The sequence below is a fragment of the Antechinus flavipes genome, chromosome 2 (assembly GCF_016432865.1).
Source record: "Antechinus flavipes isolate AdamAnt ecotype Samford, QLD, Australia chromosome 2, AdamAnt_v2, whole genome shotgun sequence".
Taxonomy (NCBI): domain Eukaryota; kingdom Metazoa; phylum Chordata; class Mammalia; order Dasyuromorphia; family Dasyuridae; genus Antechinus; species Antechinus flavipes.
Genome location: NC_067399.1, coordinates 78,813,058 through 78,827,692, shown reverse-complemented (window position 1 = coordinate 78,827,692; position 14,635 = coordinate 78,813,058). Strand labels below are relative to the sequence as shown.

At 34.9% G+C, this 14,635-nt stretch overlaps 1 long non-coding RNA gene across 1 annotated transcript; it reads right to left on the bottom strand.

The window, feature by feature from the left end:
- Nucleotides 1-4,046: 4,046 nt before the first annotated feature.
- On the bottom strand, nucleotides 4,047-12,373 carry LOC127547981 (uncharacterized). Its single transcript, XR_007950298.1, has 2 exons — nucleotides 12,080-12,373; nucleotides 4,047-6,807 (listed from the first exon to the last, which is right to left on the bottom strand). It is a non-coding gene; the product is annotated as an uncharacterized LOC127547981 (long non-coding RNA).
- Between the last annotated feature and the right edge of the window lie 2,262 nt (nucleotides 12,374-14,635).

Below are 14,635 nucleotides of genomic sequence, written 5' to 3'. Positions count from 1 at the left end.
TTTTTGTTTAACCCTGACCTTGAAAGGAGAGAGGGATGAAGACAAAAAGCCAAATCAGTGAGTCATGGAAAAATGAAGGAATATAGCGCTGTAAGCTAGCAGATGGATGGAAAACCCAGAAGAAATCAGGATGGACTCTGACTACATATTGGAATAAAACATTTTCTCCATAAACCTAATGCTCTTTCTCCCGTGATTTGTACATCAGTGGAAACAGTCAATGCACTTAGAGAACACAAACAGAGGGACATACATGGAAGAGACACAGGTAACCATGGCATGCTTGTGGGAAAATGTTCAATAGTGGAATGTTTGACTGGAACATATAGATGGAACAACTCCACATACATAGAGAACTTACATGACCACACATACTGCAGGGGCAACACACAACTCCCAAACTTCAGAAGGGCTTTTTTCCTGGTCCCTACTGGTTTGGCAGAGCACATAATACCGATGTTGTTTTGCCTGGTTGGTCTCATACTGCAAGAGCAGGTTCCTTACATGTTGCTCCTAGTCATTGCCAGAGATGACTGATGAGCATGGAATTATGAAACTTCTCTATTCACTTAGTTTCTAGAGTTCTTCTGAAGTCCTTAGCTGAATTGTTAGTCAATATAAAGAAAAGAAGAAAGAATACCTTTCTTATCACTTTCAACTTGAAGCCCAAAGGCTTATTTTTATCTCTTTCAGAAAAACACTTTTCTGTGCTTTTATGTATTATACTTTTATATTTTTATATTTTTATCTGTTATGCACACAAATACATTTATATTATGTGTTATTTATATATATGTTATATACACATATATATCATATGCTTTTACATGTTATATATACATATATCATATGCATATGCATTATGTGTATATTTGCAGGTTTGTACTATGGCTATATGTGTGTATTACATATATATATAATAAAATATAATAATAAAATATATATATAACATATATCATGGATACCACTTGCATATATACATACATATATAGATAAATGTGGCCACATATATCTTCACAAACATATATAACTTGTGCTACATTTGTATGTTGTGTGTATATGTATGTATATTTGTGTATTATAATATTCACTGACTCTTGAGAGTAAGTTCATATTAATTCTACACTTAGAAGAATAGTTATAAAATGATTTTTGCTTCTGATTGTCCTCAATCAGAAAGAAAAATTCTCTAATAATGGACTCTCTCTTTTCTTTCATTTTTATTTCAAATTGTCTAGTAATTCTCAAAACTTTGGCTGTAATAGGGTCCTCCAAAAAGAGAGTCTTTTCCTCAAGATCCAAGCTCTTTTAGAATACAGAAAAGCCAAGTAACTAAGAAGAGTTTTCACAGGTCACCCACCCAAAGTATAAGTGGCCTTCCTAAAGCTCTCCTTACATGAATACCAAATACCAAATATCAAATACCACTATTTTTTTTAAACACTAACTTTCTGTGGGGATATTGCCCCTTGTCTTCAATAGCTAGATTTAACTACTCATAGCCTTTGAAAACATCTATTTGACTTAGGGTAAGGAAGTCCTTGTTACTTACTAAATGTCTACTTGTCAAACTGTATCCTTAATAAATTTTTCAGGGGTTTCCCTTCTAATAAATCAGCAAGGGCTATTTGGTTCTAAGACCTCAGTTTTCTTAATCCTAAAACCCATTATGTTATCCCATGAAAATGAATAAAAAGGAGGAAAAGAAAGGAAAAAAGATCTTGGGGGAACCATTTTTAAGACAGTACCCTCCATTTTAATTAAGTCAAGCCTTTGTTCTAAATTCCTTCCTTCATTGAGTATATGTGATCAGCAATAAGCTGTCAGCTTTCCTGCACAATTAATATTTAAATTCCAAATAGTGTCTTATAGTTTCTCTCTAATACTACCCCTTATAACTCTGAAAAAAAGGTCTTCATTCACAAATGACCCAGACCTTTGGATTAAGAAGAATTAGAGCAAAGAATGTTCAAATCTCAAAAGAAGTTCTAAAAATCAATTGTTTCAATTGCATTTTATAAAGGAAAAAAAATTGAGGGGAAGAGAGGAGTCATGTACCCAAGAAACTATATCTAAAACTTTCCAGAAATATTTTCTTAAAAGTTTCTCTTATCTCTCAAATAGAAAATAAAATTGCTATAGGAGATATTGACCCCGAATTCTCTTGCTGAACTAGAGCTCCTTCTAGATGACTTGTACCTCCCTTTATTTTAAAGACTAAAGCAATGCTATTTGTTGTTTTAAACCACTAATCTACTAATCTATCTATTAATCTAAAACTACTAATCTACTAATATAAAACATTTTGAAAGACTTCCTAAGACTGTTTCTAAATCTTAGAATAGATGCTTTCTCTCTGTGAGGCTTTGGCCTATCATTTTTCTCTAAGTCTTGCTTTCCTTATTTAAAAAATGGGATATTAATACTTGTACTACCTGATTCCCAGGGTTGTTACAAGGAAAGTGCTTTGTAAACTCTAAAATATTTGATGGGACTGTTATCTAATTGATCTAGACACTCCCTCCAATGGTGCAGATCATAATCTATACATGTTTTTCATGCAATGGAACTCTTATTCATGTTCTCCCATAAATTCTTTTTTTTTGTACTCCCATAAATTTTTCACAGAGCACCCACCCAAAGTATAAGTGGCCTGTACTTTCCTAAAAATCTCCTGATATTACATGAATAACAAAGTAGCTTATGGCTCCTCCATTGATTACCTCTAGCTCTTGTAACATGGTTGATCCAATTGCAGTTTCTCTTTCATTTAAAATTTTCTTCTTTTTTTTTTTATCTAAATTTAGCAATCATTGATCAACCCAAACATTTCAATATGCAATAAATGCAGGATTGACTATTTATGAAAACATAAGCTTGTTGGATGCAGTACTTTTTTAAAAGAAGCATATTAAATTTAACAAAGCTGTAACAAAATTGCCCAGTTTATGAAACCATATACATTTGTGGGAGAAGGGGGTTTGTTTTTTTCTCTTTTAAAAAAAGTGTATTGAAGCTCCTTTTTTTCTTTTTGTATTTTATCTCTATCACTACCCACTAATATCCCTTACCCTGAATAGAATCCTTCTTTTGTAGTGAATAAAAATAAAAAATAAAGAAAAGAAAAATATTTCAACACATTGACCATGTCTGAAAATGCATATCCTCTTTTGCAAACCAATCAGCTCCCACATACCTATTCTAGCAAAGACCTGAAATTCAGACTAGACAAAATAATCATTAATAAATCCAATGAGAAGCAAAGTGTCTTCTGCCACTCCAAAACCACACAGTTAGCCAGAAGCCCACAGGCAATAGGAAAGAGGGCTGCCAGCAAAGTTACAGCCAACACAACTAACAGACTCCTAACATGCCAAGAGACAAGGCAGAGACACATGTAGCTTGTAAGACTGCGTCCAGAGGCGGAAGAGCAGAGGATTCCTTGTAGAAAGTTCAAGGGTGATCAGAAAGTTACAGAGTAGGAAATTTTGAAGTTCTGGGAAGTGTTAGAGACCTCTAAGGAACAGTAACACTCAGATTGAGGCTCTCAAAGATCCCTGGGTCCTTCGTATTTTGTCCTTAGATGCAACAACAAAAAAAAAAAATCACAAAAAAATTCAGCTCTTTGAATCTCAAAGGCACAAGGAAGTCAAAATCCACATAGTGAAAGTTACTACAAAAGCCCAGATGATCCAGGGCAAGAGCAAATAGGGTCAATTCCCTTCTCCATACCCATGAAATATTCACAATAGGAGATAGAGCCTGGCCCTGGAAGGATCCTGGGGCTCTATAGGACTTTAAGATCTAAGGCTGGAAATAAAGCAAAGAAGACCCCAATCTGCATAAAAAAATTGTTGGGATCTTGCATTTTTTTTTCAAAAGAATGTGAGAGTAACTTAGTAACAACTACAAGCAGAAAGTCAAAGAGGAAAAAATAAATTTTCCAGGATTATATGTTTATCTAGAAGAAATGAAACAAAAGAGGGAGAAATAGAACAAAAGCTCCATGAAGATTTGAAAGGAGGAAAATAATTTAGAAGAGAAAGTTTCCTTTTTTAATAACTTTTTATTGACAGAACATATGCATAGGTAATGTAAAAAATTATACATTATCCCTTGCACTCACTTCTGTTCCGACTTTTCCCTTCCCTCCCTCCCCGCCTCCCCTAGATGGCAGGTAGTTTTATACATGTTAAATATGTTATAGTATATCCTAGATACAATATATGTGTGCAGAACCATACAATTCTCTTGTTGCACAAGAAGAGTTGGATTCAGAAGGTAAAAATAACCTGGAAAGAAAAACAAAAATGCAAGTAGTCCATATTCATTTCCCAGTGTTCCTTCTCTGGGTGTAGCTGATTCTGTCCATCATTGATCAACTGGAACTGAATTGGATCTTCTCTTTGTCAAAGAAATCCACTTCCATCAGAACATCCTCACACAGTATTGTTGTTGAAGAATATAATGACTTCCTGGTTCTGCTCATTTCACTCAGCATCAGTTCATGTAAGTCTCTCCAAGCCTCTCTGTATTCATCCAGCTGGTCATTTCTTTTTTCTTTTATTTTATAATAACTTTTTATTGACAGAACCCATGCCAGGGTAATTTTTTTACATTATCCCTTGCACTCGCTTCTATTCCGATTTTTCCCCTCCTTCCTTTCCCCCCCTCCCCTAGATGGCAAGCAGTCCTATATATGTTAGATATGTTGCAGTATATCCTAGATACAATATATGTTTGCAGAACCGAACAGTTCTCTTGTTGCACAGGGAGAGTTGGATTCAGAAGGTAAAAATAACCCGGGAAGAAAAACAAAAATGCAAATAGTTTACATTCATTTCCCAGTGTTCTTTCTTTGGGTATAGCTGCTTCTGTCCATCATTTATCAATTGAAACTAAGTTAGGTCTCTTTGTCAAAGAAATCTACTTCCATCAGAATACATCCTCATACAGTATCATTGTTGAAGTGTATAATGATCTCCTGGTTCTGCTCATTTCACTTAGCATCAGTTCATGTAAGTCTCTCCAAGCCTCTCTCTATTCATCCTGCTAGTCATTTCTTACAGAACAATAATATTCCATAACATTCATATACCACAATTTACCCAGCCATTCTCCAATTGATGGGCATCCATTCAATTTCCAGTTTCTCAGCTGGTCATTTCTTACAGAACAACATTTCATAACATTCATATACCACAATTTACCCAACCATTCTCCAATTAATAATCATCCATTCATTTTCCAGTTTCTAGCCACTACAAACAGGGCTGCCACAAACATCTTGCACATACAGTTCCCTTTCCCTTCTTTAGTATCTCTTTGGGATATAAGCCCAGTAGTAACACTGCTGGATCAAAGAGGATGCAGAGTTTGATAACTTTGGGGCATAATTCCAGATTCCTCTCCAGAATGGTTGGATTCATTCACAACTCCACTGTAGTGTTCTTCTTTTCTAATATATAATCATTCTCTAGGAGCAGATTTCTTGGGGTCCTTCTGGAGGCAGCCTTAGTTTCAGTTCAGATCAATAATCACCTCAAATACAGCCAGCTGTTAAAAGTTCAGTCCTTTATTATCTCTTCCAAAATAGCCCGGTTAGTTTTCTTAGATTCCGAGAGCTCTTGCCACTAGTCCTTTTTCTCTTCCAGCTTTAGCTTCAGCCTCCAGCTCCCTCTGAATCCTGGCTCTGAATCTCCCAACTGAATTCTGGCTCTCTCACTCTCCTAAACTGACTCCTGATTTGTGAATCTCCTGAAGTCTCCTTCTCTTCCTGGAGGCTTCTAGCTTATATAAGCTCTCTAAAAGTGTGAACGCTAAAGTGTGACCTCTAATGTGTAAACTCTCTTAAATGTGTGAGCTCTAATGTGTGAACTCTCCCAAAGGTGTGAACTCCAAAGGTGTGAACCAATTACATAAGCATTGTTTCTATCATCTCTAGTGACCTAACACCTTGTAAGGATTCTAATATCTCCTGCTTTCTTTTGATTTTAGAATATAAGGTGGTTGTGACTTCCCTGGCTTCTCAAGGAGGTGAGAACCCCAAAAAAGAAGGTGATCACACCTTCTCTGACTCCTCAGGAAGGGATATGAAAACACCAAAGGAAATGGGAAATCAAATCAGATTAGCAGGTTTTTGAAGGGGCTCATTTGAAACAGGTATACATAAATCCATCAATATGGGAGGTATTACATATAATTACATAAATTACATAAGCACATAGCAATATAACACATGCCAGAAGTGATGTAACAAATAACATGAATCAACATGAAGAATTTATACATGTCCATAAGTCCTAGAAATAGTCCAAAAGAAATCTATTGTCCATTTGTTCATGTGCCAGGAATCCAATAATTCCTGCAAGTTTTGAAGTTCTGCAATAGTCTCATCAACAATTTTTCATCTCAAAGAATCCAATGATTCCTGCTGATTTTCAAGAACTGAAACAGTCTCATCCTGTGTTAGAGAATCCAGTGATTCCTGAAGATTTTAAAGTTCATTGTCAGCCATGTTCTTTCAGTGTCAGATGTTTCTTAAATCTTCTCCTTTGTTTTGAGGTTTTTCTACTTTTCTCTCTGATGGACAAGGCAAATACAATGCACCAGTGTCCTAGTTTTCCCGCATCTCCTCCAACATTCATCATTATTTTTTCCTGCCATCTTAGCCAATCTGACAGGTGTGTAGTGGTATCTCAGAGTTGTCTTAATTTGCATTTGCCTGATTAATAATGATTTGGAGCATATTTTCATATGTCTATAAATAGTTTTAATTTCTTCATCTGAGAATTGTCTATTTGTATCCTTTGAAAAGAAATTGAACAAACGATAAATGGGCTCCCTGAGAAAAATTCTTGAGGACCAAATGGATTTATAAAGTAAGTTCTAGTCAACATTAAAAAAAAAAAAACAAATTAATCTAAATACTGAATAAACTATTTGGGAAAATAGGTAAAGAAGGAGTTCTTCCAAATTCCTTTCATGACACAAATATGATTTTGATATCTAGACCAGGGAGAGCAAAAACAGAGAAAGTAAATTTTAGATCAATTTTCCTAATAAATATTGATTCAGGAATTTTAAATAAAATACTGGGCTTATATTTAAATAAAATAAAAATAAAAAAAGAAAGTACAGTAATATATTCCAAAGATCATACACTATTACCAGGTAGGATTTATACTAGAACAACAGGATTAGTTCAATATTAGGAAAGCTATAAGCATAATAAACTATATCAATAACAAAAATAACGAAAGTCAAATGATTATATCAATAGATATAAAAAAATTTGTGACAAAACACAAGAAAAAATTAGAAAACACCAGAATAATTGGATTTTTTTCTTAATATGATAAGTAGTATCTAAAAAAAAGCATGCATTTTCTTTAATCGGGATAAACCAGAAATCTTCCCAATTAAGATCAGGGTACAATATCACAACTATTATTCAATATTGTACTAGAAATGCTAGTTTTCTACTCATATTAAAAATAAGGAAGCTGAGGCTGAGAAAAGAATATATGTAAATACTTGGTAAATCATTAATCCTACATAAATATCAACTAAAATAATAAAAATTACTATTACAATCTCTTATCTGACCTTAGACTAGGCATTTTGTTTTCCCCTTGTCATTGATACAGTGAGGATCTGTTTCTTTGTATTTTGGACTTAGTTCTTATCTCATGTATCACAGGAACCACTTATTTCTTCCAATTTCTCACTAAATAAAGCCTGGCTACTTCATTCTGCCACATTTTGGCACAGTACAAAGAGGTTTCTGAATGGTTCTCACTTCCCATTTACACACACACACACACACACACACATCCCTTTGATAAAAAGATAGATACATATGAGGAGATAGATGGATGGATGGATGGATAGATGGATGGATGGGTGGGTGGATGGATGGATGGATGGGTGGATGGGCAAGCTAACAAGCAGACTGACAGATTAAGAGGTTGGATAGCTAGGTAAGTAAATGGTTGGATGGCTAGGAGAAAGATGGATAGATGAATGGATGGTTGAATGTAGAAATGGGAGTCAAAGGAATAGCATAGCTGGAATTTATGGAATCAATTCAGGGCTGAAAGACCCCCTCCCTCCCTAGACCTGAAAAGATTACAGTAGCCAGTAGAGGGCAATGGAACTCTGGCAGGGGCAGTGTGGTAGAGACAGTATGATCTGTATTGATGACAGCTGGGAGAAACACCAACCACAAATAAGCAAGATTTATGGAAATAAGATATGTAGGGACTTCTGAAGGTAAAGATGGGAATTTTTTTCTACCAAGGACTTTGAGAAGAGGCAAATCAAAGGCTATATACAAGTAAAAATCAAATTAATTCTATCATCTTGTGTTTGGAAAGACATTAGAGGGTTGCAAGAGAAAAATATAAAATGTTCACCTCCCTTAGTTTTAAAAGTAAGAACAGAGGTCATTTACTCAACAAATATAGCTAATATTTTGAAATATACTTAAATTCCATGTTATGGCCAGTTAAAGTATACTGGTTCTTCAAGAACTCTGCAATTATTTCTTCCAATTCCTCACTAAATAAAGCCCAGCTACTTCATTCTGCCACATTTTGGCATAGTACAAAGAGGAGGAAGTCTTTAAATCACTGGTTTTTGAATGGTTCTCACTTCTCATTTACACACACACACACACACACACACACACACACACACACACACACACATACACACACATCTATCCCTTTGATAAGAAGATAGATACATATGAGAAGATTAGAATCCTCTCTCTAAAATGGAAACAAAATGAGAAAATATAAGTGAAATACTTTGTAAATCATAAGCAAAATATAATACATTGTGGTTACTATAATTATTAACATTTATGGTCATATAGAAGCCAGGAACACAGACAGGGCCCTATTTCTCCCTGGCCAAACTCAGCAAGTAGAGAAGACCTTATTGGAAGATCATTGAAAGGGCATCCCTGCAGAGGCCAGAGGTTTCCTGTACCTAAAGATATAGAAAGCTTTGCCAAATCGGACCCATTAGCTGGAGACTAACTGAGATAATATCTAGCTCAGACAGTGAGGGAAGAAGTTGCTATTGGGAACCCGGGTGAAAGTTAATGGTCAATTAGAAAGATGCACACATTTAAAATGTCAGAGTAGAAGGGACCTTGGAGACCTCCAGTGTGGACCTTTAAGTTTTAATTCTTTTTGTTCATGCATATACATATGTAACTATGTACATATATACACATGTATGTGTATATTTATAACACAATAATTTCCTAATATACTCCTGGCCCACTTTTACCTCATAGAAGCCCCTATTTTGACAGTCCAGCAAAATTAACTAAAATGATTTTGTGTCTATAGTCAATATTTGATATTGATAGCATTTCCTACCCCAATCCTACACATACACACACACAAACACACACACATATGAAAACATATAAACATGCATGTATGTGAGTGTGTATATATATGCATGTATATGAATATATATCCATGCATGTGTATAAATATGTGTTAATATATGTACAATCTATACATATGTGAATATGTGTACGTGTTTATATGTACATGCCATTGCAATTTATCTTTGTTCAGTGCTTTAGGATCCTTTGCATTTGTATTATTGTAGTTATTGTGTATATTGTTCTCCTGCTTCTACTATGTTCATTTGAGAACATTTCCTACAAGTAAAGTTCAGGCTCTCGGATTACTCTCCTCAACCCCATTTACTCTGACATGTTAAGGTCTCCTCAAGGAAACTGTCTACTTTTCCTCATGGAGTTATAAGGATGTAAGCCTAGCTTTGTCTTGGGCTGCTTGTAGAATCCTAAAGTTGCCTTTCCTCAACATCCTCAATTGTGGGAAAGATACAACCACTAGTCATGGCTCTTATGAGGACACTGCTAGAAAAACAAATAGAAAATTAAACTCTTTCAGTCCTTACAAAGTGGGCAAGATCTTCCTTTGGTCAAAAGGTAGGGGATGAAAAAGAGACTAATGTCCTCTTCCAATTCGTCTCTCTCCCCAAAGTGATTTCCTCTTGGAATCCAGCTCAGTATTAGAATACTTGCATTCAAACTGTTTTCCTTATTTTTAAATAAATTCCACAAGGCATGAAGAAGTCTCTTTAGACGCTTCAAATGTAGTAACATAACTCCATATTATTCATTCGTTTTCACTCTTTGCAAAGTAATGAAGTATTTCTTGAACACATTAAATGTCCTTGGTTGATTGATTCAATAGCAATGTTTAGACATGTTTCTAACTAGTTCCTGGCACTGATTGATTGATTCTATCAAGGAGTCTAGATTCTCTATAATTATTGAATAAGAAAACAATCCACTTATACTAATTTCTCTATATATTCCTCTGTTTTTTTATATTTGTCATTTCTTATGATATAATACTTATGATATAATGACATTACAATTTATTTAGTCATTTCCCAACCTTCACTAATTTTATTTCAATATTTTTGTTACTACACATTCTACTGTGAAAATGGTAATATGAATGGGACATATATTGTTTTCTTGGACATCACTGAGCATATGCCCAGTGGTGGGATGGCTAGTTAAGAGAATATAAACAGTCTCTTACATAATTTCAAATGTTTTCCATTATCTTTGGGTTCAATACCATGAACCATGTATGAATACGTCTGATTTTCTGTAGCCCATGAATTTTAAATATATTGTATTTTTTCCTTTATCAATTTGAGGGGTATAAGATGAAATTTCAGACATTCAAAAATTTTATTTCTTTAATTGTTTGTGATTTGGAAGACTTTTTTATTATTAATGATCACTTTTAGTTTTTTTCTTTTGAAAATTGCCTATATCCTTAGGCCATTTTTACTGTTATAGAATTACTTTAGTGTTAATTCTCCATATATTTTGTATATCAAAATGTTTTCTGATATATTTGATGTTAAAAGAAACACTTCGTACTTTTAACTTTATTTTAGAAATATTATGTTTAAAGAAAGGAGAGTCCTTAAAAATTTATATAATCAAAACTGTCTTTCATTTTTGATGATTCTATCACTTTGTTGGTATTCATTGTCTCCCTAAATATGTTTTTGAAAGGTACCTCCTTTTAAAAACTTCTCAATTAAAAATAGTTTCTGAAATTTTTAAAAATGTAGACCATGCATTCATATGGAGTTTGTTGTGATTTCTGCAATGTTTCTTTCCAGATTTCCCAAAAGTTCTAGTGGAATTGAAGCCCATTTTCCTTTAGTTTGTACTCTTGGAATTATTAAAGATTTTTTATTGTATTTCTTCATTTGTAGGTTTCCCTTACATATCTTATTTCTACTTATTTATGATTTTATTTTCTTTTTTAAATCAGAATCCTAGCGAGGATTTTTGATCAATACTGCTTTATGATATAGTTTGAACTCTAGCAATTCTATGTCCCCTTCATTCTTAGAAAAGTCTTTAACTTTTTTTCAAAAGAAAGTCTGTTTTATAAACATACAACACACATACACATGTATTTGTGTGTCAGTCTTCTGGAAGATTTTTTTTTGTTTGTTTTATTGTGTATTTTTTTAAATGTAGCTATAATTTTCTAATTTTAATTAGGTAACACAATTCTTTTCATTATATTGACCTATTCCAGCAATGAATAGTACATAGTTTTACAATTTATATTTGCTTTTGAATTTAAATTTTTACTTGCAAATAATTTTCTGCATTCACATTTGTTAGAATTCTACATCTTGGTAGATTAACTACATGTTTTATCAGTAATAAATAGAAAAGCTTATGCCAAAATAAATTTACTTTTGTTTCTTGCTACTTTAGAAAAGCTAAAGGCTTTTAAATTTTTTAAATTGAATGTCAGAAGTTCTCTGAGTAAACCATCCCATTCCTCCCAATAGAAATATTTTCCTCTTCTTTTCCTACTGTTATTCTGCTTTTCATCTTTGGTGTTCACTTGATCTATCTAACTTTCTCACCTGTGGCTCCAAGAAGCTAGAGCATACATGCAGGCCACAGCCCACTGAGCCATTTTGGCAGATAGGGTAAACCAGGCTGAGGGTAACGAAGGAGTCTCAGACTTACTGATGAGTTAGGGGGTGTAAAACTTCTCCTGGAAGAATGGGCAGATGAGAACAATGTGTTCCACAATGGCAGCTGCAACAGGCATTGTTGAGCACTTCAAGCTTGGTTAGACATCAAACACATCAAAGTCACTCACTGTGTCTTGAGCTATAACCAGTCATCTTGTCTCTGTCCTGCCACTAGGATGTGAGGACTCTGAAAGAAAGAGTGAGGATGACGACTTTGTGCATCTCTGCCTCATTTAAATCCAATGTATGCATGAATCAAAAGCCATCAGCCATACCATTTTACCATTTTTACCTATTTCAAAGCCCTGTGGTGACAGACAAATGATAAAGCAGCAGAAATAGATTGAGAACTGTAGTTCTAATCTAGCACACAGGCAGCCCAGGCCGTAGGATCATTTTCTCACTTGAAGCAGCAGTTGGATTTGGCAACTTTTTAGTGACTATCCCAATCACCTTCTGGTGTGAGAAAGAAGTTAAGGTGCCTAAAGATCATCTGTGTATCCGCTTCTGGTCTGATGACAGTTTTGGGGAAGAATTCCACACTGTGGTTGAAACACAAAAAAAAGTGCAAAAATTTCTGCAAAGATGATTCTACTTACCATTGGTAAAGGTGTGCACATTTATAGACAACGCAAAATCCAAGAGACCTTGGGGCAGCTAGATGGCACAGTGGATAGAGCCTTGGCCCTGAAGTCAGGAGGACCTTAGTTCAAAATCCAGCCTCAGACATTCAATACTTCCTAGCTGGGTGACCCTGGGCAAGTCACTTAATTTCAATTGCCTCAGCAAAAACATCCAGTAGACCTCAAAGAAAAACAGCTCTTGCTATGAAGACATCAACAAGAATGGCATCCAAACAGCAGCCTTCAGTGAACAAGAATGGCAAATGAAGGTCAATTTACTGAAGTTGAAACAGGATAGACATTTTTTTAGAGTGGTCATAGTGAAGGAGAGTGCCATGAAGCTGATGTAGATTTACAAAACTAATCTCATCAACAAGCATATATATCTTCCAAAAGGCATGAATGACATCCTCGTGATAATTTAATTGCCACTTGCAGGAAAGGGCCATGTTACCGTCATCAGTGTCTATACTCTAACAAAGTGAACCCTAATGAGTTCAAGGAAACATTTTTACGATAACTGGAGATCCTTATCACCAATATGCCAGAGAAAGACAAGTTTATAATTCTGGGTTGTTGGAATCTTTACAAACTGCTAACTCATTAGAGTTGATAGATTATTGATCTGATCTTACAAGAAGATGTTTTGGGCCAGAACCTGAAGGTACTAAGTAGAACTAATTGATACAATGCTTGTGTTCACACCTTTACTCATTGGAGTTCACAAGTATGTGAGATTCACAAAGCTGGGTGACTTTAATACTAGAGTAGGTTCAGACTACTAAATATGTGGAGTCCTTGGAAGGAATGGAGTTGAAAAGAGCAGCAACATTAGTCACTTACTAATGAAGGCTTGTGGATCTCATGACCTTCTCATCACTAATACTGTCTTTTAATTACCCAAATGTAATAAAACTTCATGGATGCACCATTGCAACAACCATTGGCATTTAATACACTATGTTATTGTAAGGAGAAGAGACAGATAGTATGTGAGAGTGATGAAGACAAAGTGTGAGCCAGCACTGGACTGATCATAGACTTATCCTCATCAGCTAAATATTCTCATTTAACAAAAGCCACAAGGCAAAATGACTACCAGAAGGCTTAATGTCAACAGATTAGAACACTCCTAAAAAAGGGAGCAGTTCAAGTTAGCTTGAAGGGAAAGTGGAGCCAACACATGACTGGCAACAATGGAGCAGAAAAGGAGTGGGCAGCTTTCAGAGATTTGGTGTACAGTGCTGTATTTGCTTATCTGGGACAGAACAATGCAAAAATCAAGATCAGCTTATTAGAAATTATAAGGAAATTTGGAAGCTGCTAAAGAAAAATGAGAACTTCACAGGTTTACCAGCAGGATAATTCATCCATCTCTAATAAAGCAGTATTTAACTCCATCAAAAGTAAATTATAAGCAAAGCTTAGAGGGATGCAATATTCTTGGCTCAATAAAGACAGATGAAATTCAGTTTTGCACTGATAGTAGCAATCCAAAACACTTTTGGAATGCCCTAAAAGATGTTTATGGGACAAAGACCTATGATGCATCTCATCTACTTAATGCTGATGGAACCACATTGATTAGTGAAAAGGGCATAATTCTAGAGAGATGGGCTGAACACTTTCATCATGTTTTCAACAGAGCATCATCAATCAATGCTGAAGTCACTGACTTTACTCAGGTTGAAGGCATTCCCTCCCTAGCTGAAGTTCCAACTGAAGAAAAGGTTTTGAATGACATCAGGCTCCTTTACTATGGCAAAACATCCAATGCTGATTCTATTCTAGCTGAGATTTACAAGGTAAGAGGTTCATTGCTCATACAAAGGCCAATTGAAATTTTTCAGGTTATACGGCGAAAAAGTAATTATCCCCCAGAAGTGCAAAGATGCCATCATTGTTCATTTCTAAAAAGGTGAAGG